The sequence below is a fragment of the Cynocephalus volans genome, chromosome 4 (assembly GCF_027409185.1).
Source record: "Cynocephalus volans isolate mCynVol1 chromosome 4, mCynVol1.pri, whole genome shotgun sequence".
Classification (NCBI taxonomy): domain Eukaryota; kingdom Metazoa; phylum Chordata; class Mammalia; order Dermoptera; family Cynocephalidae; genus Cynocephalus; species Cynocephalus volans.
In genome coordinates, this window is record NC_084463.1 from 161024670 (window position 1) to 161048815 (window position 24146).

At 47.6% G+C, this 24146-nt stretch overlaps 1 protein-coding gene and 1 non-coding gene across 4 annotated transcripts in view; both read right to left on the reverse strand.

The window, feature by feature from the left end:
* The window catches only part of LOC134375378 (golgin subfamily A member 6-like protein 2), a 46124-nt gene that overhangs the window by 8842 nt on the left and 13136 nt on the right, over positions 1 to 24146 (reverse strand). The window contains exon 3 of one of the 3 annotated variants that reach the window (XM_063093770.1): positions 23306 to 23395. The exons of the other annotated variants lie outside the window; for them this stretch is intronic. The gene's annotated coding sequence lies outside the window, so the exon portion shown is untranslated. Of the gene's footprint in view, positions 1 to 23305; positions 23396 to 24146 lie in introns of those variants that run through there. 3 annotated transcript variants of the gene reach the window in all.
* On the reverse strand, positions 9216 to 9349 carry LOC134377464 (small nucleolar RNA SNORA48). The gene has a single exon (XR_010023505.1). It is a non-coding gene; the product is annotated as a small nucleolar RNA SNORA48 (small nucleolar RNA).

Here is a 24146-nt window from a genome sequence, read left to right on the forward strand (position 1 = left end):
GCCTCTAAGCACAAGGCAGGGGCTGTGGGTTCCCGAGGATGGCAGAATCGGGAGCACTGGCAAAGAGCACCCCCGCAAACAACCACAGTAGGGGGCTGGTGGCGACCCACCCACCCACAGGGCTCCTAACGCTCAGAGTTCCAGGGCTCTGCCCTTCCGACAGGAAGAAGCACGTGTGTGCACAGCTGTGTGTGCTTGTGTGTGTGTGTGTGCATTGTGTGCACCCTGCTGTGTGCTTGCTTGCACGCAAGTGTACTTGAGTGTGTGCATACAGGAGGCCTTTCCACATATCACCTCATTTTTAAGAAATCAACTACAAGGTGCCAGGGAGATTTTATTTCCTTTTTTTAAAGATGACAAATGTACAGATATTAATATATTTTTGGTGCCAATGGCGACTGTTTTTAAGAGAGGGATGGAGCTGGCTTTTCTCCATTCCCACGCGGTTCTATTTATCCTGGACATTTCAAACCTCCTCTGTGCCTTGGCTCTAGGGGTGGCTGCCCCAGCCCACCTCCATTCTTTGTACCTCCTCAGATATTTAACTGAAGACCTTCCCCCAGCCCCACCCTGGGCTGCTCTATCCTTCTCCGTCTACAGGGACAGCACATCACATCTCTCTTCCCTCCCGCAGCTCCTTTCAAGGTGAGCTCCCAGTTCCTGGAGAGCCTGCTTGCCTCCTGATGACCAACCATTTGTGGAATAACTCACCCTTCCGAGGCTGAGGGTGTTGCACTGGGATTTTAGGGGTCAGCCAGGTGGGATGATGAGTCTGACACTGAGCCCACTGCCTGAAGTACTAAAACAAGCACAGGGCCAGGCTGAGTCAAAAACCCTAGCACAGCAGCTAAAAAAATTAGGACAGAATAATACATCAGAAACTCCCAAAGAGAGGAGAGATTAGGTGGTTAACAAGTTTTATTTGTAGCCTTTTTTCTGCTTTTCAAATGACTAGCCTGGACTTTTGAAAGAGCCATCCAAGCTGGTTGGCTTCCTTGGCATGGCTGCATTTCCTGCTAACAGGAAAAGGGTTGTGAATCAGAGTGAGACCGGGCAGGGGCAGGGCCAGCCTGCTGCAGGGAGGCGAACTCAGAAGAGGCCCACAGCACAAAGCAGGCTGGGCAGCCCCTGGAAGCAAGCCCTGAGCAGGACCAGCCTCGGCCTCCCCTGCCCAGAAAGAGCAGTGTCTGCTCAGAGCCCAGGCTGGCCTGAGGTGAAGGAGCCTTCTTGGACTGTCCTCTGAGATGTGTATAGACTGATTCTGAAGACTCTTGCTAATCTTACTCTAGAGTGTCTGGGGAGTTGCTGTATTCTGAAAGTTATATAGTATAAAATAACATTATCTGGATGCTCGTTTTTTTTTGTTTTTTTGGCGGCTGGCCGGTGGAAGCTCTGTTTTTGTTTACATTTCTGTATCCCTGGGTTCATTGCCAATCTGAGGCAGTCTGAGGCTCTGTGTTGTCTGTTTTCTTTTATTACCTTCCCCCCAACTATTAAAATCAGAGAACTGATGTTTTCTGTGTTTCCAATTTTTTTGTCTTATGGGCCTCTTTTTTCCCCATGCAGGGAAATTAATCAAAACAACTGATGCATTCTGTCTAAACCTTTCCCCCTTTGCAGTTACTGGTGGGCTCAAGTCAAGACAAGAACCTGACCCAGATAGATTAAGTGATCTGCCCACGGTCTCAGCCAGTTGGTGCCTGCTGACCCCTGGCCGAGCGTGCTCTGCTCTCGGCATCCCCTGGCTTTCTTCATCTGCCATTGAACACTCCTGCGTCCTGACTGATAGCCTCCATGGGCCCGGACCTTCCGGGATCTTTGCAGTCACTTGGGATTTTAGTCTTGGCCTCTCCTCCCAACACCCTGCCAGGGTCAGACCATAGGAGGAGGAGCCACATTCCCAATAATAAAAGGGTGCAAAGTTCATGCCACTTCTGGTCAGATACCTAGGAATGTCCATGCTCAGTGCCTGGACACTTAGGGACAGCTGAGCTCAGTGTCCAGACACCTAGCAACAGCAGTAGTTGCAGCTTGTTCTGGGCCAGGAACCCTTGGAAGCGCTTTCCACATATTGGCTCACCTGATGACCCACCCTCTGAAGTGGGTGCTATTATCATCCTTACCCCAGCAGAGGGAAGTCAGGCAGGTGGCCCAAAGTCTCACGACTAACTAGTAGTGGAGCTGGGGTGCCGACCAGACAGACAGCCTGGTTCAGGGTCTGTGCTTGGAAGCACTGCACATGCTGCCGATAGACAACCTGGGAGAGGGCACCTCTAGGCAGTTCCAAGGAAATTTGGAGATGACCTGGCCTTCCCCATCACCTACCCAGGATTGCTCTCAGAAGCAGATGGCTCTAGGATCCTGGTCCCTGAGTCCCAGTTCAGTGTTCTCCCATCACACCTGGGCCAGATGGAGGAGTGAGAGGAGGAGGGTTACCAGGTCTGGGCCACTGTTGGTCCGTTCGGGGAGGCATGAGAAGGGTTGGGGCTCAGGCACTGCAAGGAGGAAAGAAAACATTGATCTGAACTTCTCTAAGGCTCCCTGTGAGAGGACCAGAGGATTTGGAAAGGGCCCGTAACCCTCCTTATGACACTTTGAACAGCCAGGCATGGCGGATTTCTCCAGAAGCCTCTCCATGTGAAATGCCAAATAAATCCCATTTTACGTATCCCCAGATGAACGGAGCCCACTTTTGGGGATCCAGGTGATACTGCTGTGTATGTAAACTTTAGGAGAAGGGACAGTTTCCAGGAAGTCGTGGCTGGGTGGGGCAGCCGTTTCCTGGGGCTTTCAAGACTCTGCTTTCCTTCCTGCTCCTCAGATGAGCTCAAGGTAGGACACCGTGTCCCCCACATTCCCCCTGTGACACTCAGAAGGGCCCTTCCCTACAGGGTTGGACCAGACAGTCACGTTTCAAGGGTCCATGAGGTTTCCAGACTGCAAGATGGGTGCTGTGAGGAAAACAAGAAAATTGGGGGGCCCTCCGCTGACTGGGGGGTAGGCCCTGGCCAGGAAAAGAGCAGAGATGGATACAAATCGATACATAACTAAGGACAAGTAGTGGGCAGAGACTACAAAGTCTTTTGCATCTGAAAGAACAAAGGCTTCCTGAAAGAGGTGGGGCTGGAAGAACAGGAGGATCTGAACAGAGGAGAAGAGGCCAGAGGTGTTTCAGGGAGGGGAAGGGGGAACCGAGAGAGAAAGACCCAGAGAGTGGAGTGTGGCAATGGGGTGGGCAGAAGGCCTGTTTGCACTAAGGAGACAGATGCCTGCTTCATTCAGGCCGTCACACCGCAAGAGTTTTTTGAGCCCTGCCTAGGTGCCAAGAAGCGATGACAAGATTCTGAGAGACAGAAGAGCTGGGTGGGACCTAGCAAGATGCCTTATCAAGGGTGGAGGTAGAGTTCTACTTTTATACCTAAAAACAAAGCCACCAAGTGCAGGGTGGGGAAAATTTTACAACAGTAAATGCTATTGAATTTGTATTCTATATTTGTATGTATTTTCTAATATTTTAACAGCCTATATTATTTTTACAATAAGAACAGGATAAAGTTATAAAACAATTCAGGGGTTTTAGTTGACTTGAAATTTAACACATCAACAGGGAGATGGGGCTGCCCCCCCACCAAAGAAGAGCTACTGTGATTTTGGACAATATGAGAGACTAGCATCAACAACCACGGTCACCTCCCTCTACATTGGGCTAGTTGCCAGAGGTAGTGGGTGGTGAGGAGAGAGCAGAGGCCTCGAATCAGGAGACTGGGTTTGAGCCCAGCCCTCTCTCACTATCTGTGTAACCTTGGGCAGGTGACAACCTCTCAGTTTCCTCATCTATAAAATGAGGTGGTTCCTAAGTTCAAAAGTCCCTTTCTGCTATAAAGACTTAGTCTCTAGGCCCCCGTCTCAATAAAACCCTTTAAGAAACTCACTGACGATCTGCAGCAGACGGGGAAGCTGAAGGCCACGGAGGCTGCCCATGAGGAGGGAGGCCAACATGGTTGCTGGCCTGTGGCAGAGGGAAAAAGCTTGCTCCAGGTGGCTCCAGCTGGGCCAAGAGGGGAGTTGGCTTACCCAAGGAGTGCTGCCTGGGAGGGAGAAGCCCTGGCACCACGACTGGAGGGCTGCCAACCAGGCTGCGGAGCCCTGTGTTAGGAATTGCTAAAGGGACTCACTTCTGGGATTGCAGCCTGGACAAAATAATCTTCAAGGCTCTCCACCCACGAAATTCTATAAGGTCGGGCCAAAGTGCAGTGGCTGTGACTCGAGGCCTAGTTGCTGTTCCCAAGAAGGTAGAGCCAGGGTGAAAATGCTGGGGAACAGAATGGGATGGAAAAGAAAACACTAGAAAGAGCAGGATCAGCTGGAAGGCTGTTCCCATATTCTGGGCTTGTGGTGGGATGAGATTCCCCTCTTGCTGCCACTGGCCCTTGCCCGTTCTCTGGGTCCACTCCCTTAGGCGACGGCAGCCACCTGACCCAGTATGTCCCTTCTCTTCATGGCCAGAACCAATCAACCTGCCTTGGCTCCTCATGAAAGCTCCCTTCCCGAGTTTCTGGAGTCAGTTTTGACACCCCACTCTCCGGCCCCAGGCTGACGTCGCCTAGCTCTTTTAGTTCCTGTAATCGGTCAGCTCTCAATTCTGCCCCTAACTGGCCTCCTGGACTGGCACCTCTCCCTCTGGGGAGGCATCGTGTGCGAGTCAGGCCCGCTGACACATGAGGCCAATGCTGGAGGGTGGGTTGAGTCAGGCATGGAGCTCCCAGTCCTAGGTAAGGGAAGTGCACTCCAATTAGATCTTCCAGGTTCTATCTCCTGATGGTAAGGCCTGTGTGTCAAGCCACTGATTCCCTCTGCTCATGTTTTCTCTCTATACAAAATGGTAGCATATAGTCCTACTCTGATCAAAAAAATAGAATAAAATATCAATCAGGTCTCTTAAAACGTACTCAGAGATTGTGAGGGGTGGGGAGCCAGGGGCACTGTGTAACCTGCCTACATCTCAAACCAGGGGTGTCCTCAGATTTCACTTCCAACTTGAGACTTGAGGAGCAGCTGACATGACCCCTCCCATCTCTACGTTCACCCCCACTCTCTGCCACCCACAGAGAGGAAACCTGGGCTGCCCATGGCAGAGAGCAGGAGTCTGCTCCTGGGCTGCTGCTCCACATCCAGGTGGCTGGGCCACGCTGCCATCAGGGTCACAGCAGCATATCTCATTCTACTGAACAGACGGACCATGGCAGTCGGAACCAAGAAAGGCTTCTGGGGCCCTGAGAGAGGCCACGTGTCACTTACTAATAACCAAGCATTCTTGGAGTGAGATTTTGCTTTAGGCACACACATAAACAGTCCTATAATCACAGCTAATCACTGCTTCCATTTATTGAGCTCCTACTACGTGCAGGCAGCAGCGGGCCGGGCTTCTCTTTGACATCATCACTAAACCCCACAACAACCCTAGGAGGTAGCTATTATTGTTACTATTTTTAGGAAAAGAAATTGAGGCTCAGGGAAATTAATCATCTTGCTCAAGGTCACAGGGCTGGTGATGAAGCCAGGCTCTCACCTGAGGTCTGCTGGACTCGCAAGTTTGGGCTCTTGTTTCAAATTCTCAGTGACTGTGAAATGATGAGCACTCTGTGCCCAGCGCAGTGCTGAGACTATGGGGATACGAAGATGACTAAGATCACCTCTCTCCAGAAGGTCACCTCCAGCGGGGGAAGCAAACATGGCCCAGTCCATGCAGCAGAAGGGCTGGGTGCACCAGCAGAACAGAAGACGAGGTGGGCTGGGGGCCAGGCGGCCCCAGGGCATGGGTACTTGGCTCAACACAGACACTGCCCTCGAGCAGAGATCTCTTAAGCTCCCAAATGTCACCCCATGTCCACAGAGCTGAGCAAAGTGAAAGGTGTTAGAGATACTAGCACTGTTGTGCACTCCCCACCATCTGTCTGGTGTACTGCATGTGGCATCTCAGTTAATCTTCCAACAACTGAGAAGTTGGTACTGTTACTGTCACTTTGTAGACAAGGACAGTGAAACCTGAAGAGGTTAAGAAACTGCCAAGGTCACTCATGCCATCTGGCAGAACGGACGTGCACGCAGGGGCCTGGCTCCGAGTCCAGGCTCTCTCTAGAGCATCACACTGTCTTCCCAGGAATGTTTGGAAATATAAGAAAAAAGAAGTATGGGCACTCCCAAGCCCAACTGCAAAGGAAAAAAAGCCAAAGACCTCAAAGGGAGACCAAGGGTGCCAGGGTCTAGCTCCTGCCACAGAAATGCCAGGTGTGTTGGTTTCTGCTGAAGTCGCAACCACAGCTGTCTTCAATGTTCCAAACCTGGAGAAAGGGCAGGAGGGGAGAGCACAAAGGGAGACATGCAGGGGATCTAGAGTGGGTCAGGACATTCCAAACCCACAGAGCTTTGAAATGAACTCCCAGCCTCCACCCCCAGACATACCCTGACCTCCTCCCTACAGTCCCAGTTTTCCAAAGTAATGATCTTGGTCGTGTAAGAAACTCATCCTATCCTCACCACTGTGGCTCTGCCAGTCCAGCCGGCTCCTGCCCAGCCCTCTCCCTGCCTCCTCCACCTCTCCAGGGACTCCAGGTAACAGGCCTGGGCACCCCTGCCCACCCCCCCACGCACAGCGGATGAGTAGCTGAAGGAGACCAGAAGAACTGGAAGGACTTGTGTCCCTTTGCCAGCAGCACAAACGAACCTGCCAGTGGTAATAACAGGGCAAAGGAGCGGACCCACCTGAGACTCAGGAAGGAGGGCAGGCTGGCTGCCAAAAGCCCCATGCCAGCACACCCCTCGCTGCTCAGTAGCAAGAGGGGCCCTGGAGAGGGGGATTTTCTATGGTCTTGCCATGACAGTACTTCCTGCCCACCCCCAACAGGAGGACTCCCCTCTAATACTAATACCCCCCTACATGTTTGTTCTCTCCCACCGTTCTCCCAGAGAGTTCTAGGAGGTTCATGTCAGGGTTTTCCGAAGCATGACACAGGGACCTCTGGGAGTCTGCCATAACCCCCAGGCAGCAGTCTGTAAGGGAGAGGAGGAGATGAGGTTCGGGAAGTCAAGGCAGAAGGGGTGGGAACCACATTCCTGGAGTCGCCCTTCCAGAGCTGGGTGCGCAGGTGGGGAGGAACAGCACTCCCTAAAGAGACAGGCTCAGCGGCCTCTGGGGCGAGCCCTGTAGGAGGACCCTTCTACAAAGTTTAGGGTTTGGAATTTCAACTAAGATGCATAGACTGAGGGGAATTTGTCAAAAAGAAAGGAGAAGAAGAAAAAGAGCAAAGCATCCATGGTCTGGATCAATAGACTCAAATGTAAAGTCATTCATTAAAATGTGACGTGCTAATGAGTCTTTTGCAGATAACTTTTTTAGCCTTGATATAAAGAGTTCTTACATATCCATACGAAAAATAACATACACACCATGGAAGGCTGCCAAATAGTGTGGATAAGCTATTCATGAAAGAGCGTCAAATGATAAAAATCATATAAAAAAATTCAACTTCATTCATAATCTAAGAAATAAAAATGAAATCAGATACGTTTTACCTATAACAAGTCTATCATAAAACTGATTATAATACTGAAAAAGAAGAAACAATCTAAATATTTAACTCTAGAGTACATTAAAAATTACAATGAAATATATGTCTACTAAATATGATATTATAAAAATATTTCAGGAAAATGTTTACATAAGTGGGTTCCAAAATGACATTAGGGGGTAGGCACATTTGCCATTTTTATAAATATAAGTAAGTCCCTGTGTATGTCATAAAAGCTGTGGAAGTCTAAATGCTACAGTGTTTACAATACTAAGTGATTGCTCAATGGCAGAGTTATGATTTTTATTTTCTTGTTTGTTTTTCTTTTTTTGGCAGCTGGCCAGTACAGGGATCAGCCCTGGATCTTGGTGCTATCAGTACCACACTCTAACCAACTGAGCTAACTGGACAGCCCCTATTTTTCTATATTTTGTAATTTTTCTACAATGTTCCCATATTGCTTTTGTAATGAAAAGAAACCTTCTTGGTGATTTTGAAAAAGTTCCTGGCAGAGGAAATGCTAGCATCATTTGCTTTTTGTATTCATTCTTCACTGAGAAGTGGAGATCTTTCTCCCATATGATGGTCAGAGAAGTGGAGTGGGATGGGAACGGATGGGAGAAAGGTTGAGGAGACAAATTGTTTGAGGAAAGAAATCCAGGAATCCCAACTTTGATGTTGGGAAATCTGAAGGGGGCAAGGGGTCCACAATATTGTGTAGAAAACACAAAGGATTCAGGGTCAGAGGACATCGGGTTTGACTCCTAGATCTACCAGTTGACTTTGAGGAGGACTACTTTTCTGATACTCAATGTCTATATAGTGGAAGTAACAGTAATGTAGGATTATTGTGAGGATGAAATAAGACAATGACTTGCTTTGTAAAGTGTAAGCCTTAAACAAATGTTGGATGTGGAAGTTAATAACATTCATCTCTGGTTTAACTTTGGCAAGAAAGGTGATCAGCTGCTGTGGTCAAGTTTGCGCTGGCTGTTGAGAATCCTGGGTGTGTTGGAGGTGAGAGATAATTTTCCCATACTGTTCGGGCAAACTCTTGGACTTCCTGGCCCAAGGTAATAGAACACAGAAATAAACTTACTCTGAGCTCAGAGGAAGGTGTTTGGCGAACTGACTACTCTTTGAGGAAAGAACATATAACCCCTGATGAGAAATCCCTGGTTAGTCACATGCTGAGCACTGGCAAGGAGAAAATGGCACAGAATGCAGAGATCTGTGACATCCTTCCCCTATACTTGTTTACCGGTGTTTTGGCAAAATGCTTGGGGGCTGAGTTGGGTGGACCAAGGATGCCACAGCTTGTCATCTAAGGAGACTGGGAGAGGCTGGGTAGTGGTTCCAGTTAGGTGGGTCCCCACCCTGCACGAGACATATACCCACGCTCATGAATCATAAGCCCCTCTTATTCATAACTGCTTGGCTAGTTCTCACAGTTCTACTCTCAGCTTTCAAGCAGCATGGTCCCAAACATTCTCAAAGAGTACCACTTACTCAATCCACCCAGATGAAATGGATTTATTTATCACATGACAAGCTTTCTAAGCACTGATCATGTTTGGAGACTCACTCTTTTTTTTTTTTTTTTTGGCAGCTGGCCAGTACAGGGATCCGAATCCTCAATCCAGTAATTCATGTGTCCAAGGCACAAACCAGGCATGGGCACTGAACAAATGCCAAGCTGGGATAAACAAGGGGTTGCTTTGTCCCTGCCGTTATGAGATGGGCACCACTAACCAGAAGCCACTTTACCCTGGTCTGGGACAGGAGACTCATTCTTGACTGTACCACTCCAAGTCCTTCAAATGATAGACTCTCCTTTTCTTCCTTTTTTGCTCCTTCTAGGATGCTCCTCCCTGCCTTGCCTTCCATTTTACCTCTTTTTTGGGGGGGATCATTTTAATTGCCCTTCCTCTCCTTGTGCCTCAGTTTCCCTCTTATTCTCCTCGTGTCCACCTCTCTCTGGTCTGGCTCTGGACCTAGCTAGCATCTTCCTCTGGGCTCTTCATGTCTCAGGTACATGCCACCAGGAGCCACCAGTGCCAGGCGTCCTGAGCTAAAGCACAGAAAGGACAGCAAGATGGCCACTGGTCAGCAGAGTGGGGAGCTGCCCATTCCTGCCACAGCCACCAAGGTTGCGGGCTCATGAGCTTCTTTAACCCTTGCTTCATCACTAGCCCCTGCTCTGAATTATTCAACAAGCCTTTCACGATCTTTTCATAATTAAGTTTTTCTCTCCCAATACTCCTGCCAACCTCCCCCTGCCCCCACCGCCACCCTACAGGAGCCCTCTGATTTATCTACATGCCAGTGCTGACATGTCCTAGACTGGAAGCATCGTTCCAGGTGTGGTTTCACCCGGAGAATGGAGAGGCACAGGCGCCTCCTTGTCAAGGGTGGGGAGAGGCATTCATGGAACAGCCCTGCGCTTGGGCTCAGCTGGCTCGGCTGCTCCCCTTCCATTCTAGGCTCTTCTGTCTGTCCCCGCTATCCAGCGGAGCATCAGGACAGGAGTTTTTTCTATCTCCTTCATTCCTTAGAACCCCACCCATTATGTTTTTCCTAATCTGAATCTCATTTCGAAATCTCCTGCCCAAGGGGTTTCCCAACACCTCCCAGTTTTGAATCAACCTGCTGATGACAGCATTCCAAATGAGGAACAGAGATGTTAGGTGGGACCTGATCTGGCACTATGCCTTGAAGATGCTCCCATGCCTGCAACAGTCGTCAGACTGGTGGCAACTGGACAAACAAATCTATTCCCCTCTTTACCTGCCATGAAGGAAAAAAACCAAGCAGGCTCCAAGCTGAGAACAAGGACTGGCCAGATGGCAGATATTAACCTGGCCACATTCCTCCCCTGGGGGTCACAGCAGCAGGTCTGCCCTGCCTTGCAAGGATCCCCTCTAGACAACCCATGGAATCCTCTGCTCCGAACAGTGCCCAGTCCCTCTCAGAGGGCCATTCCACAGAAATTCGCCTTTCAGTTCCCACCTATGGCTTAATGGGGTAGGCTTCTGGTGATAGGGACACTGCCCCAGGAGCAGCCTCTACAGCCAACCCCAAGAACTGGGCCAATCTTTCATGTTGCTCTACTGTGGCCAGAAGGCAGGAGTATTCTTCAGAGGAAGCTGAAGGACAGTTGTAGGGTTGGAATGGCAAGCAGGGTCTTTGCATCATGTTCTAGCCACCAAAACATTTCACCTTGATTTTCATTTTCAAAATCTATTCAGACCCTCAATTCTGCATCCAGTTCCCCAGAGCCAATCCCTTCATCCAAATAAGCAGAGAGGAATCCCAGCGTCAAGCCACCTCTGGGGGCTCCCAGCCCCCTCTCACCAAGGTGAGTGCTGTGGGCTGGAACAAAGCCTTCTCTCTGCTCCTGTAATCTGAGGAGAGAAAACACTTGATACCACAGCCAGTGCTTGTTCTTGGCACTTGGTGGCACTCTCGCTTCACCAGCTCAGCTCAAAGCCCTCCACTGACTGATGGCGATCACCACAGAGAAGCAGAACTCTCCTCCCTCTGCCCCACCACACGCATATGCACGTGTGCACACATGCATGTACACGTGTGTGCACATACACTCTCTAGGGCAGGAGCACAGCTCTCCAGGAGGAAGGGCAAGTGTCCAGGCAGAAGGATGAGAGCATGTTGTGGCACAGGGGTGATAGATGGGAGGGAGAAGGGGCTGGGGGTCCTCATCTTCCCTGAGAGGGCCTGGGTGGAACCAAGGCTCCTGGAATTGTTGGTTGCTGACTTTGCCAATATATTCTTAAAGCCCCAAATTGCTCAGAAGACAATCTAACAGCACAGACATGCACACATAAGCAATAAGAGTCACATGACATCAAATTGGCAAGTTTTGGTGGCACAGAAAGGATCCATTTACAGGTGTGAGGCTTGCTGTCACTCCCCTTTTCAATGGTGCTGGCTACCATGCCTTTGTCAATCCCCAATGCAGCATTCATAATTTTTTTCTGCTAAGAACACCTTTTGCAACCAAATGAATGTTCTATTCCCTTTCAGTTGGCATAATTGATAGCATAATTAAACTTCTCCTCTCAGGCTCTAAAGCCACTGCTCCATCTCCACAATCTCTCTCCGCCTCTGCTCTGTTTCCCTTTTCTCACTCAAACAACTGTGAGGCTCCTCTCAACAAGGATTTAATGAGCTCCCACTGGACTTCTGGGTGTGCTCCAGAGTCTCCTTCGGCAAACCCTCCTCCTTTCCCATTGTCTCAAGACAATTAGTTTGTCCTTGAGTCTCTCCTGTGGGTGAATGACCCTCATGGAGACAGTGGTTCCTCCTCTGGGGCATACAGTCATAATCTTCTTCTCGTAAGAAACCCAACTCTTTTACTACTCATGAGGAAAGGTGGTTCAAGGTGAAAGAGAGGTTTGACTGTTCCTAAACGTCATAGGCTTAGTGACAAGCCATTACCCAAGAAGAGACAGTGTGGCAAGGGCTGCCTGCCCAAGCCACAGCTGTCCTTTAGCCACACTCCAGCCTGTAGCAGGTCATGGCATCATCAGCCTTCAAAGCCCAATGACATCTAGGTTATAAGGCGTGAAGTCACCTTGATGTTCCCTGATTCCACCAGGCTGTCCTGAGCAAGAGCTCTCCCTGAAGGCGGGGCTTCCCTGGGCCCTGTCATTCAGACACTTCACTGCACAAGTGAGCAGGTTAACCATTTTCCTGCCACCTCATCTTTAAAACATCTTGTAAAAGTGCATCAGGGAAACAGTCTTTTCATACCACCTGTTATTAATTCCTGGAACAGGGGATGGAGTCATGCAGTCGCCCTGGAAATGACTGAAAGTCACATGTGGTGGAGACATATGAGGAGACACAAGTGGCTGAACGACCAGTTACCCTATTTCTGGAGATAAGATTGTTGATGTCAAGGTCAGGAATGACCAACTCCAACCAACAGTGCCATGTGGGGCTGTGTCTTTCTCTTTTCTCTACTGCACCATCCCCAAGGCAATAGAAGAAACCTTACACTGTTGGGACTTGTGAACTGACCCAGTAATAACGAGTTGGGCTGTACTCTTCTTGAGGTCGTTCGAAGTACTTTGTGACCATTATCTCATTGATCTTACCAACATCCAAGGAAAGAAAGAAAGAAGGAAAAAGGCAGAAAGAAGCCTTTTCATTTTGTCAAATCAAAAGTGAATGGGAGGGGCTGGCCCGTGGCTCACTTGGGAGAGTGTGGTGCTGATAACTCCAAGGCCACGGGTTCGAATCCCTATATAGGGATAGCTGGTTAGCTCACTTGGGAGAGCGTGGTGCTGACAACACCAAGTCAAGAGTTAAGATACCCTTACTGGTCATCTTTTAAGGGGAAAAAAAAAAAAGTGAATGTGGAGGGGGAGCTTTTAGGTGAAACAGCCACTGTTCACCTATAAAGTCAGTGAAGTACAAATACCTCAAATATACACAATAAAATTTATTTACTTATTTTTTTAAATACAGGCTGGCCAGTTAGCTCAGTTTGTTAGAGCATGGTGTTGTAACACCATGGTCAAGGGTTCAGATCCCTGTATGGGCCAGCTGCCAAAAAAAAAAAGAAAAGAAAAAAGACACAAATGAACTCAAAAGTCCTGCTCGTGGCCCCACAATGGGGTGTGGGGGGCTCAACTCTGGTGATCTCTGGTGGCCTGACAGACTGATTTCAAAAGACAGGCTGAATTTGACCCTTCTGTGCTGGAAAAAGTATCAAACCACAAATCTCCCCTTCCCTGTCTTCACCAAACTTTGTAAATAACAGAGATGCTCACTTGAGTAATTAGAAGAAAAACACTGTCAGCTAAGTGTTTTGAGAAGGTTTAGGTGTGGTTGGAAGCATTCTTTGTATTTTCTCTAAAGCTGGACCTGAAGAAGGTCAAAAACACTAGTTTAATAAGCTTATAAACTTGGAGTGACTCTTTACAACTGATAGTGAGGTCTGGGGTTCAACTATTTCTCAAATCAAAGAGACTGCTATGGAGTATTCATCTCTGACCACTTCTTCCAGAGTCTGTTCCATAGGTTTCTTCCTCAGTTTATTCTTTTAACCAGTTAACCTGACCCAAAGAATCCAACCTCCGCTGTTTTGTAGAGGGGATAACAAATCTTTGTATTCAAACATGTTTTCTGATGTCTTCCCTCTTTCCTTGCCTCCTTGCTCTCCCCTGAGCTACCTGAAATACCTCTTAAACAGCACTGGTGTCCTTCATGATACCATGCTTCTTGAAAGAGATGAGTCCTTGTCCTAGTTAACTCCTACAAATTCACAAGGTTCTCTAAGGCTAAAGTTTAAAGCATTCTAATCTCAGTAATCATTGTTTGTTACAGTGCTTTTCTACTTTTTTCGATCTACAATATCTCTTTTTTAAAGATGACCAGTAAGGGGATCTTAACCCTTGACTTGGTGTTGTCAGCACCACGCTCAGCCAGTGAGCTAACCAGCCATCCCTATATAGGATCCGAACCCGTGGCCTTGGAGTCATCAGCACCACACTCTCCCAACTGAGCCTCGGACCAGCCCTACAATATTTCTAAACATTAATTTAGTTGAACTTCAAAGAGATTGTGTATAATGTGCCACAATTTGGCAAACAAATAGTGTAAACAGTGTCTTGCTGACAGGGTAAGTGTAAGGCAGGAAACAACCCTGTCAGCAGCACTGTCCCACATGTGACTATAAATCCATGACAGCCTCAGGAGCTTGCCACGAGGCACACAGGGGTGACATAACTCATCTGAGGCTTTGCTAGGCCATGGCTAGATCTAAATGCGCTCTCTCCTCCCAGTCTGTTTTTTACAACTAGTATTTAGGATGCCACTTGAACATTTTCCTCTATTCCTGACCCATGCCAGCTAGAGACTAAGACAGAACAAGCCTACAGCTGAACACTTTGTCACCACTTTTTTCCAGAGCCCCAGGACAGCACTGCTAATATTTAGGGCTAAGAATGACCTTGCTGTCCCACACCATGGAACTATCTATTAATTAAACAGACAGACAACCTTATAATTAGGTCAACTACGTATACTCTAACTTAAGTCCTTGGTCCATTCCTTTCTCTCCAAGATTAGAATATTTAGAGAAAATTTCTTAATGACCAATAACATGGAAATGTTCTCAAACCCCAAGGTGGACCCCTTAGTCCACAGCCACCCCCTGAATATCCCACAACTTCTGGTATCTGCCCAATAACCTGAGCCTCCTCTATGAGCTTTTGTTTCTCAGGCTCCGTCCTTGTTGGTTTTCCTGTGCTTGTAAGGATAGAAGCTGGACAAAAGAGAAGTCCCACTTATGTTGGGTTGTATGGGGCAAAACCTCAGGTAAGGGAAACTTGGGAAAACCATCACCATCATGACATTCTAAGAATTCATGGTGTAGAAGTTTCCAACCCACTCTCCAGCTGAGACACAAACCCACCCTTCCCCAGCTGGACTTAGCTAGCTTGACTAGATAGGCCTCTGCAGTCTGCACTATCTCCCTCCCAACTCAGTAGGTGCCCAACCATTTACATCCCAGGGCTTCTCAGAGACACCACGAAGTACAGCCTAGGGATGAAACCCCGCATGACCCTGAGAGTGCTGCTCCAATGCCCCGCCTTCAGCAGGTGCATAGGGAGGACTCAGGAAAGAGAGGTGTCCTGCAATGCAGCAGCCCAGGTCCAAATAGGAGGAGCACCCAGGGGTAAGGAGAAGGCCTGAGGAGTGAAGGAGCTTCCTGAGAGGCTGCAGCACAGGTCTGAGCTAGAAGCAAAGCTAGAAACTGCATGACAAAACAGAAATACATTCTTAGCAGTGATCAAACTCCCAGATTAGCTCAGCTTTCTTCCTCTTTTTTTTTTTTTTTTAACTCATATCTGTAGCAGTTGTTTTCTTCTGGGCATGTGAAACTTTCTCTCTTCTTCAGTCCTCTTCCAGAGGTAAAAGAAGTGAGACACACCAGGTTCTGATTCCATGCCAGATTATGTCATGAATGGATGATGGTTCTCCTCATGCACAATGAATATAACCAACAAAAGTGTTGATTTGATATTCATGGAGTGTTGTAAGGAACCACAGCAGTGACAAGCTGTGAAAAACACAGTCCCTGCCTCTCAGAGCTTTTCTGGGACTGACCAGGCCAGCATGGATACACCTGGCTTCATGTATCTGCCCTTCAGAGTCAGCACAAGGTCAGGTTTTTCTTTTCTAAGTGGATGCCTCATCTCTTACTGACTCAATGGGTAATCAGACCCTTGGTTTTTATTTAAGATTGATCTTCTACTGGTAACAGTTTCTGATAATTAGTCTCTAGTTTTTCTGTCCTCCCTCCTACTTAAATGCTCCAGAAGAACATTTATATCCGTATTTAAATAAGCCCAAGCATGAATCTCTGGTGAAGTGAAGACTATTTCTTTTTCTTTTTTTTAAACAGTACCTCAAAAGTTGTAACAGTAAAGATTATTACTATAAAACAAGCAAGTCTTCCCAAATTCATTTGCCTCTGCTAGGACTGGCATAAATCATTTTTCCTAGTGTTGGGAAAAATAGGAAAATGTCAGGGCCCCTCAAATGTTCAGAATCTTGCCGAGCATTTGCTGTAAATATCCTCAGGTGTTCCTTGTTACTACGTAATGTAAATTGTGTATGAGCACCCAGGTGTCCAGGGTTGTGGACTTAAGTATAAGGGGCTGGCCCCCTGGCTCACTCGGGACAGTGCGGGGCTGGTAGCGCCGAGGCCGCGGGTTCAGATCCTATGTAGGGATGGCCGGTGCGCTCACTGGCTGAGCGTCGTGCAGACCACACCGTGCCGGGGGAAAAAAAGAAAGTATAAGACTAACAGCCCTGATCCACAGCGCTTCTCAGAAGCCACTAGTACAGTTGTTCCTAGAACTGAATAAAACCCATTCATTTTTCTATACCCACGGCTCCCAGAACCATTTTTTTTTCTATTACCTAGCTTACAGACCTGTGTGTGGATGGTTTGTAACCCAATCTGTGCAACAGACTCGAGGGGTCTGTAAGCCCTAACTTTACAATTGGTGTAGTTGGCAGGATATTTGAGTAGGTACAAGAGCCAAAAGCCCCTTGGAGAGGGAGGAAATGTGGCTACTCCTGCATATGTTGTGCTCTCTGGCCACTTTCCTGTTGACCGGGATCTGGTTGCTGCTTACTATACTACAAGCCAGCATAGACCAGGCACTCCATGAAGCAGTGCGGCCTCGGAAAGCCCCACGGGAGGGGGAGGAAATGTGGCTATCCTTGAGTATACGGTGTCCGGTGGCCACTTTTCTGCTGACCGGAGGCTGGCTACTGCTCACTATGATACAAACTGATCGAGATTTAAAGAAAGCAGAGCTGTTGAAAGCACAGATAATCTGGAGGATGACATGCTACAACTGGGCACCCCTGCCTCTCACACCTGGAAGAACGACAAACCCAGTGTTTGTCGAGTTGGAGGAGACTTTGCATCTCCAGGCACGATCTGTTGTGCACCAGAAACTGAAACACGTGCAGTCTATAGAACCAGGTGAACAACCGGAAGGTGATCCACAGGTAACTGAATTCACTACCTATGTCCCATATACCCAGGTTGAATTAGTTGATTTAGGGAGACAGTTCCGGCAGAAACAGGGGGAGCCCCTAACTTCTTGGCTGTTGCAGTTATGGGACCTAGGGGTAGATAGTGTGATATGCTCTGGTGAGGAGATGGAAAAATTGGCCTCTATTACCATGTGCCCATCCCTGAGGCAGCAGCAGCAGAATAGCCATAGATACGCACAAGGGCCAGATAATCACTCCTCAGTGGAATGGGTGAGTGAAGCTGCCCAAACCATGTGGGCAAATGCTGGAGAACTGCCCAAGACTGAGTAAATGGCAAACATATACTCACTTGGTTCAAATAATTCAGGAGCTGGGGATGAGGCAGTTCAGTCCATGTTTAATGTGAACACCCCTGGCCTGGATGATGAAAATTTTACAGGCAGCATGAGAGACATAGTGCTGCAAAATGCCCTGTCAACATCCTTTGGGTCACTGGCTATACTGGCCCTATACATTGGTCATCCTATACATGAAGTAACAACCATGATAGCTAGCCTGGGTGAAGTAGAGGAGAAAAGACAAGCAAAAGGGGTCCAAAATGTGGCTAAGAACCAACCCCTAAGAAATGATCAGGATCTTATCCTGAGGGGACCAAGCAAGACTAGCCATAAGCAGATGTGGCTTGACTTGCTTGCAGCAGGGGTTGATAGCAAGAAAACTGACCAGCAGCCAAATGTGGTCCTGTTTGCCTTGTGGCAGCAATTACGCCCTGAACAGTGTTTCACTAAACATCCAGAAACAGGTAGCAAGTGCACTCAGTGGACTTACAGGAATTTTTGATTGCTTCTGAGGAGGTGGATGAAATGTTCCAGTTTGTTTAGGGAGCAGGCCAAGGTACTCATCTTTTGAGGGCAGGCAAGGACCAGAGGCTTCACGCTGAACTAGCAATACACTGATCAAGGACTAATGTGCAACGTGTTTTGGCGTTGGTAGATACAGGTCAGAATGTAGCCTGATATATGGCAATCCAGATAAGTTTCCTGGGGCCACAGTTCATATAGATGGATATGGAGGAAATACTATTGAAGTCACTGCCATTAAGCATAGGACGATTGCCCCCTCGTGTGTATACTGTATATATATCCCCAGTAGCTGAGTACTTCTTGGGTATGGATGTACTTTATGGCTTGCACCTGCAAACAACAGTCGGAGAGTTTCGGCTGCGGATATGGAAAGTAAAGCCTGTGTTATGGGGATATGCTAAATATGACCCACAGGTGTTACCCCAGCCAAGACATGTGGTTAATGTAAAGCAGTATTGCCTACCAGGAGGACATGCAGAGATAGGTGCCACTATATTGGAATTAGAAAAAGTTGGCATTATTCGTCCAGTTCATAGCCCATTTAATGCTCTGGTATGGCCAGTGAAAAAACCTGATGGTACCTGGAGAATGACTGTAGACTATCGAAAACTAAACAAAGTAGTGCCTCCTTTGCATGCAGCTGTGCCTTCAGTTCACGACTTGATGGATCAGCTGATGACTCAGCTGGGAACTTATTATGTATTGGACCTTGCAAATGCTTTCTTCCTATTCCAATCTCCGCCAATAGCCAAGGTCAGTTTGACTTCACCTGGGAAGGGGAGGCAGTGGACCTTGAAAGTATTGCCCCCAAGGTTATCTGCATAGCCCAACCATCTGTCATGATTTAGTGGCTGAGGACCTAGCCAAGGGGATAAAGCCCAGCACGGTTAGGATGTTTCACTACATTGATGATGTGTTGTTAACCTCTGATTCTCTTACAGATTTAACCCAGGCAGCTCCAATGCTGCCAAGCCATTTAGAACAATGTGGGTGGGCCGTGAACACAGCCAAAGTACAAGGACCTGGGCTGTCAGTCAAATTCTTAGGAGTGGTCTGGTCAGGTAAGACGAGGATCATCCCAGAAGCTATTGTAGACAAGATACAGGCATACCCTCAACCCACAACTGTAGCTCAGCTATAGACATATTTGGGACTTCTGGGGTATTGGAGAGCTTTTGTACCGCATATGGCTCAAGTGGCATGCCCACTGTATGCATTAACAAAGAAAGGAACCCCCTGGGATTGTACTGAGGAAGCAGAACAGGCTTACCAGGCTACAAAAAGGGTAATACAGCAAGTACAGGCTTTACAAGTGGCTGATCCCACTAAACCTTTTGAATTAGACATAAATATCACCCAAGAGGAGTTAGGATCAGGTTTGTGGCAGAGACAAGACCGATTCCGAACACTGTAGGATTCTGGTCTCAGCTCTGGAAGGGTGCTGAAGTGCGCTATTCTCTAATAGAAAAACAGCTAGCAGCTGTGTATTCTGCCTTGATGGCCACTGAAGCTATCACAGGAACTTCCAAAGTCCTAGTAAGGACAACATATCCCATACTAGGTTGGCTGCGCACATGGGCAACCAACCCTAAAACAGGTGTAGCTCAGACTCCCATTCTATCTAAATGGGAAGCATATATAGAACAAAGAAGCACTGTGTCAATGAGTCCTCTGTCCAAAGAGTTGCAAAATGCTAGGCCCAGTAGAGGTTGTGGAGGAAACTTTGACACAGCCCTTACCCATGGAGGTGGAGGCTACACCCTTCCATGAGGGACAGGGACCTATCACAGAACAAGCTTGGTATACAGGTGGCTCTAGCACAGGACCCTCAGCATCGTGGACAGTTGTTTCTGTCCAGCCCTTAACAGATACTATGTGGTATGAAAATGGCACAGGGCAAAGCAGTCAATGGGCAGAATTGAGAACTGTTTGGATGATAATAAAAAATGAGCCTGGGCCATTAACCATCTGTACTGACAGCTAGTTAAACCTTGTGTACAAAGGTTTAACCCTTTGGATTTCTACTTGGAAATATCAACTGTGGAAGATAGGCCACTGACCCCTGTGAGGACAAGCCATGTGGCAAGAGTTATGGGAACTGGAGCACGAGAAAGAAGTAACCCTTTTTCATGTCACAGGATATTTCCCCCTAGCCAGTCCCGGAAATGATGAAGCTGATGCCTTGGCTAAGGTAAGATGGCTGGAGAGAGCACCAGCTGCTGATGTAGCCCAATGGTTACATCAATGAATGCAGCATGCTGGTAGCAAAACCATGTGGATGGCAGCTCAAAGATGGGCCTTGCCTATAAAATGGGAAGATGTAGTAAATGCCTGTCATGCTTGTCCAGTATGTGCTCAAGAGAGTCCACACCCCTGGCAGGTACCCCATATAGATGGGCAAATAACTTGAGGAAGGGTGCCCCTGACTCGATGGCAAGTGGACTTTGTCGGACCACTGCCAAGGTCAGAGAATTTCAGATACATCTTCACTGCTGTTGATACAGCTACCGGTCTTCTGTTTGTATGGCCTTGTAAGGCCCCAGACCAGGTAAATACTGTGAACGAATTGAATAGCCTTACAGCCATGTATGGCCGGCCTATAGTCAGAGAGTGACAATGGAACCCACTTTACTGGACATGAGGTTCAGAAGTGGGCTTCCAAGTTGTCTATTCAGTGGAAGTTGCATATGCCATATCATCCCCAGGCAGCAGGGATGATTGAGCGATACAATGGTCTTTTAAAAAAGGGGCTAAGGCTATATGCCCAACCCCCGTCACTGAAGGGGTGGACATGTCAGTTATGGCCGACAGTCAGGATTCTAAATGAGAGACCCCGCAAGGGCCAGACCCTCTCCAGTGGAAGCTCTGTTGCATAGGGCAGCAGCACCTATACAACTGCAAGTCACTACTAGAGATGAACTTTTGAAGCCAGGATATGGCAAGAATGGAAATATTCTTACCAGCCCCAACCTGTTTACAATGGGGACAGACAGTACAATGGGAATGGCCTTGGAAAATAGAAGCCCCCCATATAAGCTGGGTAGGCCTAATAGGGCCTTGGGGGAAAGGATTAGCAGACAACTTGCAAATTTCACCTTGGGTGACAAGTACTTGGCCTCCTCGAGTAAAGGTAATATGGCCTGGAACAGATGAGCACTCTATTCCAAAGGGCACATTTGTATCATCATTATGGCCAATTATGAGTTCCCCTATACTGTTACATATAGAACCTACAGATCCAACAGTACTAGCAGATAATGCATGGTATCATAAACCAGGTAAGATACCTATTCCTGCAATCATCCTTTCCCAGGATGGCAGACTAACATGTATTTTACCAGAGGGGTGAGAACTCCCCCTATTGGTACCAATAACCCTTCTGTCCTTTCGCCCATAGTGTTCTGGCTGTGGGCACCAGAGTCAACTGGATACAGACATACGTTAGTGTGACCAATGTGTTGGCTTATTGAATATAGACTGAACTTCATACCAATGATGACTACTAACCAGACACGTGCGGCTAACAATTGAAAGAACAAAACTACAGGACAAACCTTAAGGACAAGCCTTAAGGCATATTGGACAGATGATAGGTTGTATGAATGTAAGAGTCACTTATCCTTGCTAAGGGAACATCACGGAAGATTCTGAACATGTAGATTGTATGGCGAGGGACCCTGAAGGAGTGGATTGTTGGGAAAAATAGGAAAATGTCAGGGCCCCTCAGATGTTCAGAATCTTGCCGAGCATTTGCTGTAAATATCCTCAGGTGTTCCTCGTTACTACATAATGTAAATTGTGTATGAGCACCCAGGTGTCCAGGGTTGTGGACTTAAGTATAAGACTAACAGCCCTGATCCACAGCGCTTCTCAGAACTCTCAGAAGCCACTAGGACAGTTGTTCCTAGATCTGAATAAAACCCATTCATTTTTCTATACCCACGGCTCCCCAAGTCTTTTTTTCCCCCCTATTACCTAGCTCACAGACCTGCGTGTGGAGGGTTTGTAACCCAATCTGTGCAACAGACTCGAGGGGTCTGTAAGCCCTAGCTTTACCTAGAATTGGTCTCCATCACATACCCAATTTTCCTCTCATCTTTGATTTTCTTTTTTCTTAAAAGATGACTGGTAAGAGGGTCTTAACCCTTGGCTTGGTGTTGTCAGCACCATGCTCAGCCAGTGAGCCAACCGGCCATCCCTATATAGGATCCGAACCCGGGGCCTTGGTGTTCTCAGCACCACACTCCCCTGAGTGAACCACGGGCCGGCCCTTCATTTTTTATTTTCTTTTCTTCTATTGTCAAAGAAGTTTACCACCGAAACTGCAAAAAATAACCAGTTTCTGTCCTGCAGCATCAAAAATTCTTTAAGGTTCTATAAGTAATTATTACCCAACGACTTGCATTATAAGGGAAGAAGAGGAATTGGAAATATTCAGATGAGCACAGGGAGTTCTGGGGACCCCAACTCCACCTCACTGCCTGGGTCGGTGGTTCCTAAGGATATGACACCTGGGGCTGCTGACAGACTCTCCAGTGACCACATTTTCAGAACCGAGAACTGGTGGCAATCTGATGCATGATCTCACAAAGGGCCAGTGTGTCTTCTGTCCCAGAAACTGAGATCGTCCCAGAAAAAGTTACCCACAGGACAGCTCTGATGAGAGGCCATTCTCTGCCACACCCAGGGGCCCCTTCCCTCAATTCTCTTACAGCCTGCTCTCCTTAGGCAACCGAGTTCATTAAATGAATTAAAGCAGACAATCAAACAGTCTTCCATTCTGATCTATCCATACAGTTTTCATTTTCATTTTCTTCCTCCCAAATAAGTCTCCCCTTTCAAAAAGAGATATGTTAGCAGTAAATGAACATAACTTCACCTACTTATTCCAGACAGGAGGTGTTTATGGCCCTGAATCAAACTGGCCCATTCCGGATTAACAAGTAATCATTCCAAAAGGTCTTTCTGTTAAAATTAAACCACAGTCCAAAAGCTATTAGAACCTGGACTTTAGACAATGCCAAAGAGGACAGTTCTGGGCATCTTCTTGAGAGAAAAGGAAAGAGACCTACCAGAAGGAAGAGATCTTAAACAGATGATCACATAAAAATTTTAAGTAAAATGCTGAAACCTGTTAAACCACCCTACTTCAGTTAGAAGTCACTTTTTAACAACATTAGGAAAGCGAAACTAGCTGTGGGTGGGGTGGAAATGCTGCCAGGTCATCCTGCCTAGAGAAACTCAAGGTCGTGCCTACATGAGGGACGTGCGGCCCTAACGTCTGCAACAGCAGTGTGCGTGGCTCCCCACCCCAGGCAGTACCTACTTTCTGGTGATCACCAGCTCATTCATCACTTGAGGTGACTTGGGTTACTTGCCCTGATTTGTTATTCCACAGCTTGATGAAGAAACAATCATCTAGGAAAACACGGAAGCACACATTAATGTGCAAGAAAAAGCCTAGGGGAGCTGAGAGCTTGCTAGGTCACGAGTCTGCGTCTGGGAGTCCCTATGGGGGTGGAGGGCAAGGCGACAGGGTCGGGGGGGAGGTCTGGTGGGGTAACCCAAGGCCAGCTTAGCAGTGCCCTCTCCTGGAAGGCTGGGAGTGCACCTTGGGACGCTGGACCGAACCTGTGTGCCAGCACGTCTTCTCCCAGCCAGGTGCATGGCTGCCCTCTGTTGGACAAATGCTTTTCAGCTTCATCCGACAGTTGGCTAAAGCGAAATATTAGATGTAAGTCCTGCTAGGTGGCATTAGGCAAGGCACGACCTTCCAAGCCTCAGTTTCCACATCTATAGAATGGGAGTGATGTAATAATATCAGTCCTTCCATACTTCAAAGGGTTATCAGGATCGAATGAACAAATAACACTGTTTTCACGTCTGCCTGCCTACCTACTTGTGCCGTAACATAATCCAGTTCACTTCCCTGAGGTGATTTTTCTCTCCAGTGTCTCTGAACTAAGAGCACAATTATGAAAACAACATACCCATGTTATTCTAAGAGTGGCATCTCTCTTCTAGTAGTTTTCATAACTTCCAAAATGTTTTTAACATTATTTTCAAAGCATTTTTTTCCTTATAAGCATGTCTCATATTTAAATTAATTTTCTGGCAATTATCTGTTCAGTGTCTAAATCCCCTTCTAGGTTATGAGTTCCTGGATGCA